Raw genomic sequence first — 19,405 nt, 5'->3', positions numbered from 1 at the left:
AGAAGAACCCATGGTTGCTGTTTTTGGGACAAGGTTAGAGGAGTCTGGATATTTATAAAGGTTTGAAACTTGCATCACCTGGCCTTTCCTAATGATGATTGTGAACAGGCCTTAACCCTAAAAGGCTATTTAAAGTCAGAGACCTTTGTCAGTTATCTGAGTGCTGAACTCTCCTTGGGTTCCCATCGTTTTGCAAGGTAATCCTTTCCTTTTTTCACTCTAAAATTGTACAAAACCAAAATAATAAGTATGTTCATCCTTAAAGGGGTTATCCCATATTAGACAATGGGGGCATATCGCAAGGATATGCCCCCATTGTCTGATAGGTGCGGGTCCCACCTCTGGGACCCGCACCTATAAGGAGAACGGAGCCGGGGAGAGTTGTTGCTGGAGGACCCCGGGTTTCCCAGGGTCCGACCACCACCAGGCGCAGCTCCCCGCCGCTCCCATTCATTTCTATGGGGCCGACGGAAATAGCCGAGCCAGCGCTCGGCTATTTTCGGCGGCTCCATAGAAATGAACGGAGGGAGGCTGCACATGCACAGTGCGCCCGCCTCCACTTTCTCTGCTCCGTTCTCCTTATAGGTGCGGGTCCCAGCAGTGGGACCCGCACCTATCAGACAATGGGGGCATATCCTAGCGATATGCCCCCATTGTCTAAGATGGGATAACCCCTTTAACTTTAAGCCTTTTGGAGATCATTTCATCTTCAAGTTGCTTAACTGTTTACAGTAACAGTAATTTTGACCGGGGGTGCCCAAACTTTTGCATGTCTGTATAAGGGGAACAGAGGTCCTGCAAGCCTACTTCCAACTACCTTCAAAGTCACAATCACAGGGGTCTTGAAAGGTAATATTGTTGCTACTGTTTGTAAGGTTCTTTAATATACTGGAGGAATGCTTTCATGTTCACTGTGAACTGCTGATAAAAATTATTATAGTCACCATCATCATCAAATCCCATTGCTTGTGTTTTTGCTAAATTTCCTTGAGACAAAGAAATTCACTCTAATGTCAATTATGGTCACATAAGAAAGTAAACCACTGCTTTTCAGTGCAAACAGCAACCCAGCTTTCTCAACCATCATAAGTGTGGAGTATGATGGTGTTAGGGAGTGGAAAGCCACTCTATCTTCAGTCCAACCTTTCCATTTGTCAATGTCAGATCATCAATATGTCATTAATATAACCACTTGATATTGATAGGCCATCAGTGTCAGATTGGTGGGGGTCCTAAACCCGCCTATGCTGGTAACTAAACAGTGGATCTAGCTGGAAACAGAAGCCTCTAAACACTATTTAGTAATCATGTGATCATGCAGTCATACTGCAGGTCTGCTACCATTCAAGTGATTGGACATTACAAACAGTCAAAGCCATCTGATTCTGACTCCTTCAACTATTTAGTTTCTGGTGCTGGTGGCTGCTAAAAACAGCTGATAGGTGGGTGTGCCAGGTATTGGTCCACACGGATCTGATATTGATGGCCTATCTGGAGTACAGACCATCAATATCTCAAGGCAGAAACCTCCTTCAATGTCATGCTGTAAATGTAGTATAAGGCATTTACAGTGTGGAATATATATGAGTTAAATGTAGAAAAGAAACTTGGTTACGACCCCTATCTCTAGACAAGATTTACTTTCCCCCTATATATTACATATACTAGCAATCTTTTTGGAGAAGACTGCCCAAGTGGAATAACCTTGGGTTGTCATCACAAAGAAGTTTCACAGTAAAAAGAAATAACTTGGGTACATCAATAAAACCATCAGAAAGGTGAGCGAAGTACATTAATGGAAATAATAAAATAAAAAAACTCACCTGACTCTTCAGTGATGTTGCTGGTGATTGAGCCTCCAGCTGAATTGGAGTTCTTCATTTCCTTAAACTGTTTCCTTTTCTTAGCCCATCGATCGGACCCTTCATCCTGAGGACTCTCACAACTCCTCAATTCCTTTAATACTGAGTCTTTAGGCAGTTTCAAATGCTTGTTGAAAGTCTCTGAGTTTGCATCTGGTTAGAAATGAAGCAACAATAGGTCCTTGTTATTACAAATTAAACATTCCTAATGGAAATATCCATGGTTGGACAGATAGTCTGTGCAGATGCACAGGAGCCCAGTGGGTTGTGGGGTCCTTCCCAAATACATTATTGTTAGAAGTAGTAGACTGTAGTAGCCAGCCCTGACTAATGTACTAGGTTGCAGTATTGCCTTGAAGAGTGCACAACTTTATGGTGATGCTTTTGCACACATTGTATGTGTCACATGTGTGCTGCTTTTGTCTGTTGTATGTGTGTGTGATGTTTCTCATGTGCTTGTATAATGTGTGTACTGTGCTTGTCTGACATGTCTAATGTGTGTGCAATATGATATCCAATTAGATGTATGCTGTGTGTGGACCCAAACACAATTTTTTCACAGGGGTACTTTGATCTCAGAATCTGCCCTTCCAAATATCACCATCATTGCCTATACTTCCTTAATGAGTTAGACATACACTAAAGGAGCATCTGTCAAAGGAAAACCATATTAAACCAGGCACAATGCCTTGTAGAGCTAGCTCAGCTGAAAGGAACAATACCTTTCACTTAGCAATTCATTGCTTACCTTTTTTATTCCTTTTTATTGGAGTTTCTACTTTCTCAAAATATTCTTCAACTTTTCCAACATTTTTTGAACAGTTCTCTTCAGAATAAGATTTAGTCAGTCTTGGAATCTGAAATGTCATTGACTCAAAAGAAGTGCCAGGAATTGCACTATCAGAACTATTTCTTGGAGATGTGTTGTTGCTTTCTTCCAACTGTGGATACACAGTGATATTTTCTTCTTTTATACATGGCTCATCAGGTATGTTGGTTTGGTGTTCCATTGATGAAAAAGGGTCGAATGGCTCAGACGTTTGTGAAGAAATGTCCTTAAATGCCAGTGCACATTGTTCTTCAAATGAACTATTTTTATTTTCTGAATCAGGTTCTTCAACATCAGAAACAGGAGTTAATACTGAGTCTCTCTGCAGCACAGATAATTTAAATTCTTTGGAAAGTTCTCGTGATCTAGAAGCTGGTGCCTCAATGTCACCTTGAATTAGTACTCTTTGGTCCAGGTCTCCTGTTACTACAGTAACAACAGAGCCTCTTCTTTTTTTATTTGCATTTTCTGTTTCAGGAGCATTAGACTGATTCACTTCAGATTGTTGAAGACATTCAACAGGCACTCGACTGTTGCTGTTTTTCCCTAGAATATATTCTTTTGAAGAGCTTCGAGAAGGAGGCGTAACCTGAATTAAAAAACCTTTACTTTGTAATTCTGAAATATCTTGTACTTCTGTATGATTATCACTGTCTAACATATCTTCATCGAATCCACTTTCTGTAAAATCTATCCGATCTTCAGCATGCTTCATTATGTCATTGAACTCCTCATCTTCATTCAGCTGCCTATTCGCAACATCTAAATTATGTTCATTATTCTCCCCTGGACCTGAAACATTTGAATGGATGCTTGTCATCTCTTCTTGGGTACAACAAGAAATTGCCATTGGATGTTCAAGTGAAATGATGTTATGGTCTTTGCTGCTTAGACGTGATGAGGATACTAGTGGTCTTCCAAGATCTACAGCAGAAACATGAGGTTGATTTCTTTGTACCATTGGATTTGATGTAAATGATTTTTCTCTCATTTGAAAGAAAGATTGCCTTGTATGACTACAGGTAACATATGGATCATAATATATTTGTGGAAATGTTTTACGTCTCATTACTTTGGCATTAAGGAGACAATCGCTCTTTCTTGAGTGACAGTAATTTGATGGGTGCAGCTTTAATTCCTTATTTGACAGAAATGGAACCTTGGTAAAACAGACTTTATTTGGCTTAAGTGGTTCCTTAATGCATTGGTTCCACTGTCTCAAGTATTGATAGTGGTGGTTTTCACTTCTCTCTGCTGGGGACACATCATCTTTTGACTGCCTTGACTCAGTTTCCAACTCAGACCAAGATGATGATGATTGAGATGTATAATATGGTTCTTTAATGGAATCTCCAAGAAGTAAGGCCTCATCTTCTGTATTAGCAAATGTGTCTTTTTCATCTGCAAACTCTGCAGGAGGTGGAGGGACATCTACATACCATTGAGAATACTTGTAATTAGAACAGAATTCTTTCCCCTCATTGAGACTAGAATCGGACATTGGGTATGAGCTGAATGACCCTCCAGTTGAGCAGTATTCATTAGCTTGAGTAAAACGAGTGCCATCATGATTTTTATGATGTACCTCATCAGATTCTATGCAAACTGTTACATTTTGGCTGACAGTTTTATATTTTACCTCGATTCCTTCTCCTATTATCTCTAATTTTATTAAAGGCTGTTCACAACTCTTGTGTTTTGGTGCTTCCATTTCTGTGAGCTTTACAGAGTCCTCCATAAAATCCCATTTATGGATAGCATTATGCTGGCTTTGTTGGTGTTGGCTGTCATGGTAACTTCTGCTCTTTTTAAGACTTTTTCCATTGGTTATTATAACATGAGTTCTGTGCTTTGGATATAATCCCTTATTTATTTCTAAATTCAGATGAAATCCATTGGATGTGACTGTAAATTCCCCAGGACCCTCTGCTTGGTCTGTATTGTGTTGGAACTCCTCTTTTTCATATTGTGACATTGTAGACGTATCATGCCATGTAACTTTCACAAAACTGTCTAAATTGTCATATGTTGCTAAACTCTCTGCTGGTTGGTGGTAAAGGTAACGGTCTTTATTATCATGGTGTTGAGGTTGTGTCTGTGCTTCACTAGGGAAGGTACATGGGTGAGAATGATCATTCACTTGTTCCTTTTGTCTGTCTTTAAATTCCTTATCCTTCCTCTGCTTCAATAATTTTTTATGGCAACGGCAAACCAATGGCATATGCTGAGCTAAAACAAAAAGGCATAAATGTTAGGACTATGTGCGGTAAAACATGAAGCACTGCATTAGTACAAAATTACAGAAATGTTGCCTTTCAGTTTCTAAATTTAGTTGAGTTTTACGGTTGGTATATTTGGTTTTACATACAAGTTGTTATGCAAAATTCACAAAGTATACATATAGAGTCCAGTTCATAGTACGCTCAAACTAGTGGTGCAGATATAATGGCAATATATTATTAGATTATTGTTTCTAAGTAATTAAAGAAATCTGTCACCAGCGACCTCCCTATCAAACTGCTTGAATAGACACATATCTGTATTTCTCCTGATTAAAGCTCTCTTTTTCTTTTGTTGATCCAAGGCTCTGTTCCCGAGTTATGCTACTTTTTCTTAATATGAAAATTAGAGCTTTGGTGCAATGAGGGTGGCACCATTGCTCTTGTTGCACCTAAGGTCCACTTTTGTCTGTGGACAGCCCCTCCCTTGCTACTTTGCCACTGTCTGTCTCTGTCAAGGAGCCAGGGAGGGGACGTTCACAGAAAGCAGTGAAGTTTGGGTGCAACAAGAGCAATGGTGACCTTGTGAATGCAAACAGTTTGATAGTGATGCCGCTGGTGACAGATTCCCTTTAATGTACTGTAAACCATTCATATTAAACATGCTTTCCAATGTATGTGCACAATCTGAGTAGATGGATCTATAGTTTTGTGGGAAAACAGATAGTATGATATAGTTAGGACCAACAGCCTAAATTTAGCCTGGATTTAAATGAATACAATGCAAGGTATACTAAATCTTTCCTCACAAAACTATATATTGGTCTGCTCAGCTCGTCCTGCTCTATAGCATGCTTCTGCAGATTGGATTGCACGTTCTACATGACAGGTTCCCTTTGACAAGAATGCAATAGACCTTAAATTGTAGGGTATCCAAGAAAAGGTCAGCCAAATCACAACTCAGGATATATTATTATTGGCTTTATATTTATTACATCTGTATGAAACATCATGCAAATACAAGTTTGCAGCGCACCATCAACCAACCAGAAGCCAGGTGACCTTTTGTATAAAGGCAGGACATGACTTACATTCTTCACTGTCTGTACTCTTTCGTGGCTTGTTTTTTCTCCGTTTTCTGCTCATTACCACCACTCTGTCAGTGTTTAAAAAATTCTATCTGAATGGCAAAAACAAATGCTTCATGTTAATAATGTGACAGAATGTCAGAAAGTGTGGAAATCGTGTGCTTCATGAATTGTTCTCACGCCTTTAGCCAATGGAGGATTCCAGTGATAATTAATAAAACAGGTCCAATTTTCCATAACTGTCCAGCAGATTCTGGCAGGATTCCTTTGCCAGCCTATAGGTAATAACTGTGCCTCCCTCTTAGGACTTATTCACATGTCAGTGATTGACAGATGTCTCCTGTCCATGTTCTCCACAGATATCACACATACCCATTTATTTTAATGTGTGTATTGACACATCAATGTCTTAGAGCGGTCGGTGGGTCTGCTGTATTTTGTCTATGTTTATGGATCCATCATGCCCATTTAGTCTATGTGTCCATGAAAAACATGGACCCAATACAGATGCCATCTGTGTTTCATCCATGTTTCAAAGACAATTTATAGGAGATAAATTAATTTTCAGCTGTGCAGTGTCATTGAAACACAAATGACACACAGATAGCTAAAAACAGACACATAGACCAAACACAGATTCAGGATTTCATCACGGATGTGTGAATAAGGCCTTACAATAAATTGCATGCTTTTGCCTGTTATTACAAAGCTAATGTCCGGTTGCTATGGGTTAAAGTTGAACCTGTCATGGTGGCAATACCGCCCAAGTTGAACGGTGATGTGACTGAATTGAAAATGGCAGTAATGCACATGATTGTCACGCCCATTTGTGGGAGGGAGACACCACACCGGATGAATAAGAAGAGGGAACTAGGAACAAAACCTGAAAGCTAGGGAAAAAAGAAGGACACCTCCTAGTCAAATCCCTAGCCACAGTCCTGACTTGCTATCAGTATGAACAGACCCCAAGGGTAGGTGAGATCATACACAGGAGTACCTAGAGTCCTAACTCACCCTATAAGCCCCTGGCGATAGTGACAGGACTGAGACTACCTGTTCCTTCAGAAAAAAAGGATGACTAGGAGTCTCCCTCAGACCTACAACAAAGGGCAGAGGAAAAACAAGACACAGATAAAACAAAACAAAATGCAAAAGGGAAAGGAAACACTTAACTTTCCAGTAGCTAAGGCAGCAACAGGAACTCAGACGAGAACCAAACACCAGCAGACCACAGGTACCACTGAAACTATAAACTGCACAGCATTGTGGGGGAAGCAACTATAAATAAGGAAAGTTAAATTACCACAATAGCAACACTTGGAGGCTAGAGGTGTGGCCAGTATCAGAAACAACACAGACGCCTAATGATCCACAAGGAAACCTGTCAGATTAAAGAATGTGTTGCCAGTCTCACAGATCTTCTGTCACCCACTGTCGTGGGGACTTCTGTATGTCTCGGTAGGTCCGTGACAATGATATGATACCATGCCAACTCATAGGTATATGTTAAGGAAGTGTGCCATATATGATATGCCATGTTGATGTGCCGTATGCTGTGGTGAGACATGATTTTAAATGATTTTCAATATACAAAAAAGAAGAAAAGAAATGAATCGCACATCCAGCTGCTATACTTTGATCTCATCCCAGCTACTTTAGCAAAAAACAGCGCTAAATAGCGCATGTGTACCGCCTCCTATGCTACATGCTAAATGAGGCATTAGTGTACATTTTGATCAATAGGCAAAAGCCCACTCACCATGCCAAGGTTGCCTCTATGACTGGGTCCTACTTTAAAATTGGCGCGGCGCTGCACCATGCTACCATGCTCTCAGTTGGAATTACTGAGGGCTTTAAGTAAGGTGACCTTTGACAACTGTTCACATGGTGTGGTGCTGCACGGTGGCCACTGTGCTGTTCTTCTGGCGGGTTGGGGGGCCCAGTGCTAGGTATAGCATAGTCAGGCAGCAGGGGTGCTGTTTGGCTACTGGGTCCCGCCGCATACTGGATTGGCGCCACAGCGTCGGTGATCGCCGTGCAGCGCCGCGCCAATTTTAGAGTAGGACCCACTCATAAAGGCAACCTTGGCGTGGTGAGTGGGCTTATGCCTTTTGATCAAAATGTACACTAATGCCTCATTTAGCATGTAGCATAAGAGGCGGTACACATGCGCTATTTAGCGCTGTTTTCTGCTAAAATAGCAGGGATGAGATCAAAGCATAGCAGCTGGATGTGCGATTTATTTATTTTCTTCTTTTTTTGTATATTTAAAATCATTTAAAATCGTCTCTCACAGCAGCATACGGCACATCAACATGGCATATTATATATCATACACAGCCTTGAAAAATTATGATTGATGGCCTGCTGGTGACCCTCGAAAACATTTGGAGCAAGGGCCTGCTAATGTGACCATCTAAAACATTATGGGCGAGGGCCTGCTGCTGCTTTGGTGACTCTAGATAACCTGGGGCCGATCGCATGTCCCCACAACGGCGGCGATCAATTTGGATGTCTGCCCTATCAACTTTCGATGTTATTTTCAGCCTAAACCATGTAGACCATGGGTAACGGGGGAATCATGGTTCGATTCCGGAGAGGGAGCCTGAGAAACAGCTACGGCTACCACATCCAAGCAAGGCAGCATGCGCACAAACTACCTATTAGATATAATTATGTGAGGGCCTGCATGTGAGCTGACCCTGTAAAAGATTTTAGGTATGTGCCTGCAGGTGAGCTGACCCTGTAAATATTTTAGGTGCGGGCCTGCTGGTGAGCTGACCCTGTAAAAGATTGCAGGTGAAGGCCTGCTGGTGAGCTGACCCTGTAAAAAATTATATGCGAGGGCCTGCTGGTGAGATGACCCTGTAAAACATTATATGCGAGGGCCTGCTGGTGAGCTGACCTTGGAAAAGATTTTAGGTGTGGGCCTGCTGGTGAGCTGACCCTCTAAAAGATTTTAGGTGTGGGCCTGCTGATGAGTTGACCCTCTAAAAGGTTGTAGGTGAGGGGCCTACAGGTGAGCTGAACCTCTAAAACATTATATGAGAGGGCCTTCAGGTGGGCTGACCTTGTAAAAGATTTGAGGTGCGGGCCTGCTGGTGACCTGACCTTGTAAAAGATTTTAGGTGCGGGCCTGCTTGTGAGCTGACCTTGTAAAAGATTTTAGGTGCAGGCCTGCTGGTGAGCTGACACTCTAAAAGGTTGTAGGTGAGGGCCTGCAGGTGAGCTGACCCTCTCAAACATTATATGCAAGGGCCTTCAGGTGAGCTGACCCTGTAAAAGATTGTAGGTGAAGGCCTGCTGGTGAGCTGAACCCGTAAAACATGATATGCGAGGGCCTGCTGGTGAGCTGACCTCTAAAAACTTATATGCGAGGGCCTGTTGGTGAGCTGACCCTGTAAAATATTATATGCGAGGGCCTGCTGGTGAGCTGACCCTGGAAAAGATTTTAGGTGTGGGCCTGCTGGTGAGCTGACCCTCTAAAAGATTTTAGGTGCGGGCCTGCTGATGAATTTACCCTCTAAAAGGTTGTAGGTGAGGGGCCTACAGGTGAGCTGAACCTCTAAAACATTATATGAGAGGGCCTTCAGGTGGGCTGACCTTGTAAAAGATTTGAGGTGCGGGCCTGCTGGTGAGCTGACCTTGTAAAAGATTTTAGGTGCAGGCCTGCTGGTGAGCTGACCTTGTAAAAGATTTTAGGTGCAGGCCTGCTGGTGAGCTGACCCTCTAAAAGGTTGTAGGTGAGGGCCTGCAGGTGAGCTGACCCTCTAAAACATTATATGCGAGGGCCTTCAGGTGAGCTGACCCTGTAAAAGATTTTAGGTGAAGGCCTGCTGGTGAGCTGACCCTGTAAAACATTATATGCGAGGGCCTGCTGGTGAGCTGACCTCTAAAAACTTATATGCGAGGGCCTGCTGGTGAGCTGACCCTGTAAAACATTATACGCGAGGGCCTGCTGGTGAGCTGACCCTGTAAAACATTATATGTGAGGGCCTGCTGATGAGATGACCCTGTAAAACATTATATGTGAGGCCCTACTGTTGAGCTGACCCTGTAAAACTTTGTAGGTGAGGGCCTGCTGGTGAGCTGACCCTGTAAAACATTATATGCAAAGGGCATAAATGCAAGGGCAGTATATGTGACGAATAAGCATGTGTTTATATGATGAAGGAGGATGAGAAAAGGAAGATTCAACCATATACTCTTGTTTGTGGTGGAAGGGGTACATGGGAATACAGTGTATTCAGTACATTATAAACACATTTATAGTGCCTTTATGTTCATCAGCTTTCCTCTGGTGGAGTCGAGAAGTCATGGTCAATCCAGGCTTTGTTCATTTTTATATTTGCGCTGAGAAGGCGAACTGAGGGTGGTCTGGCTATTACCCTGTGTAATGTCTTCCCCCATTTCCACCTCTTCCACATGCAAAGTGTCATCCTTAATTGTGAGCAGCGAGCATTTGGTTACGCTGATAATAGCATTATCGCCACTCACCATCTGTGTTGATTCCTCAAAGTTTCTTAAAACCTCACAGAGGTCAGATATCCATGCTCACTCCTTGCTTGTGAAGAGCGGAAGCTGACTGGAAAGGTGACGGCCATGTTGCAGCTGGTATTCCACTACTGCCCTCTGCTGCTCACAAAGCCTGGCCAACATGTGGAACGTCAAGTTCCAGCGCGTGCATGTCGCACAACAGCTGGTGAGCTGCAATTTCAAGCGCTGCTGCAGAGTTGACAGACCTGCTGAAGCTGTTAATGACTTGCGGAAATGTGCACACACGTGGCGCACCTTCACCAGTAGCTCAGGCAAATTGGGGTAGGTTTTGATAAACCGCTGAACCACAAGATTGAACACGTGGGCTAGACATGGGATGTGTCTGAGCTTGCCAAGCTCCAAAGCAGCCACCAAGTTACGGCCATTATCAGACACAACCATGCCTGGTTGTAGGTTGAGTGGCGAGAGCCACAGCTCAGTCTGGTCTATTATCCCCTGCCACAACTCTGCGGCGGTGTGCTGTTTGTCCCCTAAACATATCAGCTTCAGCACAGCCTAATGCCGCTTCCCCACTACAGTGCTAAACTGCTTCCAGCTACTGACTGACTGGTGCTGCATGCGTATAATTCGGAGGTGGAAGTGGAGGAGGAGGAGAAGTGGGGTTTGGAGCCACTAACGTAGGTGCTGGCCGAAGCCCTGATCGACGTAGGGCCCGCAATCCTTGGCGCCGGTAGCACCTGTGCCATCCCAGGGTATGACTCGCTCGCCGTCCATGGCCGAATGCACTTGTTCATGAGTCCGTGGTTAAGGGGACCTTCCCAGTAACTGCGTTGGTCAGGGCATGTGTGATGTTACGGGACACATGTTGGTGTAAGGTGGGCACGGCACACCTTGAAAAATGGTGGTGCCTGGGGACGACCGCCAACATCAGGCTGCAGAAGATCTCAGTGTCCACAAGCCTAAATGGCAGCATTTCCAGGGCCAGTAATTTGGAAAGCTGTTCATTTAGTGCTATGGCCTGTGGGTGGGAAATTTGGACGCTGCGCTGGGACACGGAAGTGGATGCAGTCGCTGATGATGCTTGCGAAGGTCCAGGTGCAGGGCGGGAGGCATCCAGGTCTGTGCCTTCTACAGGGGATTGGCCAGCACGTAACATAGGGGAAAAGGAGGCAGTGGTGTGACCTGCAGACGCAGATTGTGGACCCAGGCGTTCGTCCCACTTATTACGGTGCTTGGATACATGTGGCGGATCATGCTGGTGGTGGTGAGGTTGCTAGTGTTCACGCCCCGGCTCATTTTTTATATGGCACAAGTTGCAAACTACTATTCTTTTGTCATCCGCACTTTCCTAAAAAAAGCGCCATACTGCAGAACATCTACCCCTTGGCAAGGGAGATTTTTGCAAGGGGGTGCTCCGTGGAACAGTTGCGGGCCTGTTTGGTGTGGCCCGCCTTCTCCCTTCCACTTCCTCACTCTGATCATCCTTCTGATTTGTCGACCTAACCATTACCTCAGTGATTGACAACTGTGTCTCATCCTCTTCATCAACCTCTTGAGACAGTAATTGTGGTTGACTCATTGGCAACTGTGTCTCATCATCATCCACTTCATTAAACACTAATTTCCGTTCCCCACCATCATATTCTTGTGACTGTGGATGTTCAAGAGGTTGGTAATCAGGGCACAAGATCTCATGTCCCTCTTATATCTGAGTGTGGGATCACTTGTTTGGCCAGACTGTACATGGTGTGCTTAACCGACTGGAAGCATTATCTGCTGCAATCCAACCGACCACCTGGTTGCACTGGGCTGACTTCACGAGCATTGTCCTGCGCTGCCCTGCAAACTGGGACAGGAAGCTAGGTATCGTGAATAATAGTTTTTCTTGTGCTCTGGCAGCAGGCACAGTTTCTCCGCGGCCACGGCCTCTGCATGCACCATCAACATCACGGCCACTTCCCCGTGCCTTACTGCTTGCCTTTTTTCATTTTAAATGTGATATATGCTTGAAAGTATGTCACACATACAGTAGCGTAGGATTTGGAAGTGTATGCGCAAATTTTTTTACAAAGGTATTTGCGATGAGGAAGCGTTATATAGGACAGGTACCACAGGTAATATCACTGTTCGCAGTGTCTACGGAAAAAGTGTACTGGATGTCACTGATATTTTACTAATGCACACACTTTAAACGGGAGATGTGGCACGGATAATTTAACTGTCCGCAGCGGACACCGTTTACGGAAAAAGTACACTGGATGTCACTGATATTTTAGAGATACCCATATATGACCATAGTAGGGTCCGGGGGATTATTTTTTCTGGTGACATGTGGTGCTCATTTGAGACCGTGGATATTTTTAATGTGATAATTTATTTTGTTTTTATCATGTTGGAATAAAGATGTACTATTTAATTGTATTTAATTTGTGGTTGTTTTTTGTTGGTGGCTGGCCTTGTGCTAATAAATCAAGTTTTCCCTCATCTATCCACACTCAATACCCCACAACGAGAAAGTGAAAACAGAATTTTAGAAATTTTTCCAAATTTCTTAATAAGGAAAAAATGAAATTTCGCATGGACATAAGTATTCAGAACATTTACTATAGCACATGAAATTTAGCCTGGAGGACCTCCCATTTCTCGTGATCATCCTTGAGATGTTACCTTGATTGGAGTCCACCTGGGGTAAATTCAGTTGATTGAATATGATTTAGAAAGAAACAGCCCTATTTGTATAAGGTCTCACAGCTGATAATGCATATCAGAGCAAAAACACGACATGAGGAAAGAACTGCTTGCAGAGTTCAGAGACAGTATGGTGTGAAGGATCTGAAGAAGGGTAGAAAAATGTCTGCTTAACTTAAATTTCCCAAGAGAAGTGACCTCCATAATGCTTAAAGGGAAGTTTTTTTAAACAACCAAGGCTCCTGAGCGCTGGCCGCCCCACCAATTTAAGTAATCGGGGAGAAGGGCCTTGATAATAGAAGTGAATAAGAACCCAATGGTCACTCTGGCTGAGCTTCAAACATCCTGTGAACACGCCACCATTCTGGGCTTTATGCCATATAGAATCCTCTCATTAGTATGTGACACATGAAAGCCCACCTGGGGTTTGCAAAAAAGCACCTAAATAAGGCTACTTTCACACTAGCGTTCGTCGGTCCGCTCGTGAGCTCCGTTTGAAGGGGCTCACGAGCGGACCCGAACGCAGCCGTCCAGCCCTGATGCAGTCTGAATGGAGCGGATCCGCTCAGACTGCATCAGTCTGGCGGCGTTCAGCCTCCGCTCCGCTCGCCTCCGCACGGACAGGCGGACAGCTGAATGCTGCTTGCAGCGTTCGGGTGTCCGCCTGGCCGTGCGGAGGCGTACGGATCCGTCCAGACTTACAATGTAAGTCAATGGGGACGGATCCGTTTGAAGATGCCACAATATGGCTCAATCTTCAGGCGGATCCGTCCCCCATTGACTTTACATTGAAAGTCTGGACGGATCCGTACGAGGCTATTTTCACACTTAGCTGTTATATGCTAAAATAATGCAGACGGATCCGTTCTAAACGGAGCCTCCGTCTGCATTATTATGATCGGATCCGTTCAGAACGGATCCGATCGAACGCTAGTGTGAAAGTAGCCTAACTCTCAACATTCACAACATTCACTGGTCTCATGAAACCAAGATTATTTTTTTTTTTATTAAAGCGCCATTCATTCCATGGCTTTCTGCATCTGTAAATGGGTATTCATACATAATACAGACAATTGTACTAAGCAAGAACAAGACGAGTTACAAACTGGTACAGAAGGAGAGAGGGCCCTGCCTGCGAAGGCTTTACAATCTACAAGGTTGAACTTTGTAACCTTGATTACAAGCATCAAGTTTTAAGGAAACCAGGCACTACTGAAAACCTGCTCAATACCATCCCTACAGTGAAACATGGTGATGGCAGGCCAGCATCATGCTGTGGGGGTGTTTTTTAGTGGCTGGTTCAGAGAGTCTGGTCTAGGTTGAGGGAAAGCTGAATGGAGCAACGTACAGAGATATTCTTAATGAAAATGTTATCCAGAGTGCTTTGGATCTCAGACTGAGGCAAATGTTCATTTTTCAACAAGACAATGACCCAAAGCACAAAGACAAATGACACAGGAGTGGTTTAGGGACAACTCTGTGAATGTTCTCAAGTGTCCCAGCCAGAGCCCTGACTTCAAACCAATCAAACATTTCTGGAAAGACCTGAAAATTGCTGTCCACTGACATTCCACATCCAACCTGTCAGAGGTTGAGAGGATCTGCAGAGAATTCCAAAATCCAGGTGTGGAAACCTTGTGGCATCATACCCCAAAAAGACTGGAGGTGATAATTGCTGCCAAAGGTGCTTCAACTAAGTACTTAGAAAAAGGTCTGAGGAAAACTTATGTCAATGCAAGATTTTAGTTTTTCCTTTTCAATAAAAGACTTCAAAGATTTCAAAACAAAGATTTCTCATATTCTGTTTTCACTTTGTCATTATGGGTTATTGAGTGCAGAATGATGGGGAAAAACTTGCAGAAAGTTGGGCTTATTTGTGCAAAAAGTCTTACTCCATTCACTCCATGTTTGAAAACTCGGTGGTAAAGTCAGTGTTTCTGTCTTAAAGGGCTAGTGCTTAGCATATTGATGACTTTTCCTCCCAACACCCCACTGATCAGCTGTTTCCCGCTGATCAGCTGTTTGAAGAGGCCATGATGTACTCTGTGGCCTTTTCGCTGTTTGACTGCATGCTGTTTAACTTGTAGCTTTGGCGCAGTGTAATTACAGCTGCTCGCCCTGTCCGCTTGAATGGCACTAGCAGTTATAGTTACAGTACACTGCCGCTCCAAGTTAGACAGCAGTTAAACAGTAAAGAGGCGACATAGCTCACATGAGCACCTGCATTATCTTTAAACAGCCGATTGGTTGGGGTGCCAGGAGTTGTACCTGCACCAATCTAATATTAATTACCTAAAAAATCTAATGATGACTATTATTATTATAAAATATTATACAGTGCTATCTCAAGTTACAATATGAGTATAACTATGGCAAAATAGTATATATGATCCAAAAATGTCCGGGCAAAGACATAAAAAGTAAAATATTAGCAGATAGTGAAGCAAATACTTACAAATGAAAGAGCAGCTGAAAGCCGGTAAATTGCTTTCTACGTACAGACACCTTTCTAGTCCCACAGTTTACATCAAAAATAAAACTGAATCCATGTAACCTAGTATGCTAAGGGTGATCTCTTCCTTGCACAGGTAGATAGCAGTCATGTGCATGTAGCACAGGTAGATAACAGTAGAGTACATGCACGGTAACTCAAAAAAGCACTATAAAAAAAACAAATGTATCTAATGACCCAGATTAATTGGGTTCTTTAAGGATCTGCTTTTTTCAAATATAATACATAAATAAATAAAACCGCACCACTTCTGTTCATGGTGGCACCTAGTATTGCATCTCTGCTCAAGAGAATAGGTCTAAACTGTAATATGGATACATGCTGCCCTGTTTCAAGAAAAGAAAAACAAAACATCTGAACCCAATTTAATAATATACCACAATCTACAAATGTGGTTCCTATAGACAAATATGGAGCTAGGCTGATTTAATTGGTGGATAAATAACTAGAACCTTTGATTTAAGATTTGTAGTAATCACCAAGTCATTTTGGTTGAAATGTGAGAATAGAGAGGTTTGCACAGGTTCAAAAGGCATGCCAATAAAGTAAGAACTGCCTCAGGCTGAGTACAATCTTTTAGATTTAATAGCTATATTTTAACATTTGTATTAATTATAATCTTATAAATGTACTGTATAGGAATTTGACAAGAATGCCAGTTGTGAATTATTACATTTTAGTATTTATTACCATTGAATCATTTTTTTTCCATTTTAATCCCAACAAATGGTGACCCATGCACATACAAAAGACTGATATAGAGAATGGATACATCACTAATAACTGGAACATTTTAATTTTGGTTGTCCATATTTTATGCATAAAACCATTACTTTAGTTGTACAGTTTTTTTTATAGCTTAAGTTATAGCTATAATTATGTTTTGTATGATATATAATAAATCTTAGTGACCAATTGGTTCTTACCCTTCTTACCATGCGTAATTCCTCAAAAATATTTTCCTACCCTGAGGCAGGCCAACTATTATGCATAAATCGAACATCATTGCATCGACAACACATCCACTTCTCATATTCCCTCCTATACTGCTGTATACCATAAGATTGGGCCTCATGGACCACAAATGATCAGAGACATGACAATATGAAGGTACGGAAAGTAACGAATAGTATGCAAAATGTTTTGTTTACCCCTTTCAAAGCCTCTTTGAATGAGCAAAAAATATAACCCTATGTTCAAAGTAGACTTTTTGCCAGGAAACCCCTGACTGAATTTTAGGAACTTTTAGGTTTCCCTGGAATCCTGGTTGGAAAACAGTGGCAATCCTATTGTTAGAAAAATAATCAGAAAATCTAAAAAAACATTGATATTAATAAGAAATTAACAAAAAATAAAAGTACCATTTGTAGAGCTTAGAGAACATAGACAACTAAAAAAGACAGTGATCCAAAACCACAACTCACCTGGAAACGTTATTTCACTTGGAGTAAATTTCCAGTTCATCTGTAAAATGGAATTGTTCAATAATCAGAAGAGATACCTGTTAGATGTCTGGTGCCCAGCTTTGCACTGCTTCTATTTAGGGCTATTTTTATCATATAAGCTCAGAATCTGATTATCACCTTTAATCCAGAGTAAAAGAACGATGGGTCTCCTACCTTTAATCGGCCTAGTCGTATCATGTCTCACTGGTAGCTTGTAGTTAAAATAGAATGACTGAAAACACGTGCAGTATACTTTCAAACATTTTATGAGCAATTTAAAACATTGATTTAAAAGAGAACCTGTCACAAATATATCATATATTCCAAGTCTTTCTAGGTCTGCAATATATGGCACACATGTACGAAACTTAGTTACTAGTAAATAGATAAATCCAGTGCCTAATGCTCTCTTATGAATACAGACATGTAAAAATATGGGCATACATTTATCATAGAAATGCACCCCAAATTATTTTAAATAAAATATCACAATGTCCATGCACTATATATAAATATTCTGAGAGCTTACAATAATTTAAGCAAATAATATGTAAAATTGCTGTGGCTAAAAAAATATTATTTTTGCCAAAAAACATCTGCTCTAGAGCTGGTCAGAGACAGGTGAGGGTGACACAAGTGGCGATCAAACAGATGTAAATAATGATGTAGTCGATCGCATGCGGGAGCTGGGTGAAGAGTGGGCATCTGTCATCATCCGGGCGCTAGGGTGGCAGCATGCCCATGAGACAGCAGGGTGGAAGCAGTGGAAGATCTGCAGCCAAATGCGGGAGGGGTACACCGTCGGCTACTTAGGAGAATACCTGTGAAGAACACACTAGCAGTGCATGGGTTCATAAAAACAGCGGCAGGCAGGTGTCACACACTGGTGGAGGGAAGATGCCATACTCACCAGTGTGGGAATTTTTCACCAAGTTGCTGGGGGATGTTAGCGTGGCAGTATACAGGATGTGTGGGGGTGCCGTCAGGGTGCTAATGTTGGCATGACGACCCTGCATCAACACATGGAGCATCACCATAAAGTGGAGTGGGAAAACCGTGCCACTCGTTTAGTGTAACAGCCTGATGTAGCAACTGCTGCATCACCCATCGGCCTGCACCCCCTCTCCAGCAGTCAGGGCTTGGCAACATCAGCAGAAGGAAGCTCTCATTCCTTCCCATCGTCTTCAATGTCGTCTATTGCTTCTGATGCTCCTTATCCTTCTACTCCTCGTCACTTGTTTCGACAGTTACCAAGGCGATCACAAAAAGAGTATGCATGCACTCATTCAGTGGCGCAGAAGTTGGAACTACAGTCCCTTCCTTTCCATGTAGTTGACTCTGCACATTTCAGAGAACTGATGGCTTGTGTCCACCCAAGCTGGAGAGTCCCAAGCTAACATTTTCCAAAAAAGCTCTACCAGCCCTTTGAAACAGCAGGCACCCCTGAGCGGAGCAGGCACCATCAGCAGGCACCATCTTTAAAGACCCAGCCAGCACTGTATTAGTACAGCGCTGGTTGGGAAGGGGTTAACAGAACTGCTTGTAATACTGATGGCACAGTACCTACAGAGCGGATTAACTATGTGGGTGCACTAGAACGTAATGCACACAGTGATACACTCCCCTTGCGGTTTAAGTTCCAAGCCTTCACACTGAGATTGGGCCACCAAGCGGGAAGAATATGATTAGGCAGAGTGTACTGGGTATAACTGATTTAGCGCGATTTGCGACCAATTAATTTGTAACTAATTCAATTTCTTGCTAAACTTTTGTGAATCGGCCAAATAGAATTTTTCAAAACTTCGCTCATCTCAAATAAATATTTTAAAATCAAGTAATATAAAAATAGAAGTGATCAACCAAAAATTTAACTTATTACACTGAGCTAGATTTATCCATACCATATGGTTATTCACCAGACTCTTGTCAGGAAGGCATCTGGTGTGCATATTCATTTGTTGCCTTTCGAGGAAGGTGCTCTACTAAGGGTCAGTTTATCGTAACCCCAGAGCTAATAAGCCTTCTATTAGTTGGGCAGTTGTTAATCCAATTTCCTTGCCTTGATTACCTTATGGTGAGTCAAAAATTATCCACACTTGGGGGGGAGGGGGGCACAGCCTGACCGAGCTTGATGGTGGCTGCTTGAGGAGAGCTCTCCCGCCAACAGACCCTCATCAAGATCACCATGCTCATGTTAGAGGATCAAGAAAACAGAAGCTGCAGGAAAAACGTTTGCGGTATACCTGAGGCCCTAGATAAGGAGGA

The sequence above is a fragment of the Bufo gargarizans genome, chromosome 1, assembly GCF_014858855.1.
Source record: "Bufo gargarizans isolate SCDJY-AF-19 chromosome 1, ASM1485885v1, whole genome shotgun sequence".
NCBI classification, from domain to species: domain Eukaryota; kingdom Metazoa; phylum Chordata; class Amphibia; order Anura; family Bufonidae; genus Bufo; species Bufo gargarizans.
Note: the sequence above shows the minus strand (reverse complement) of the source record.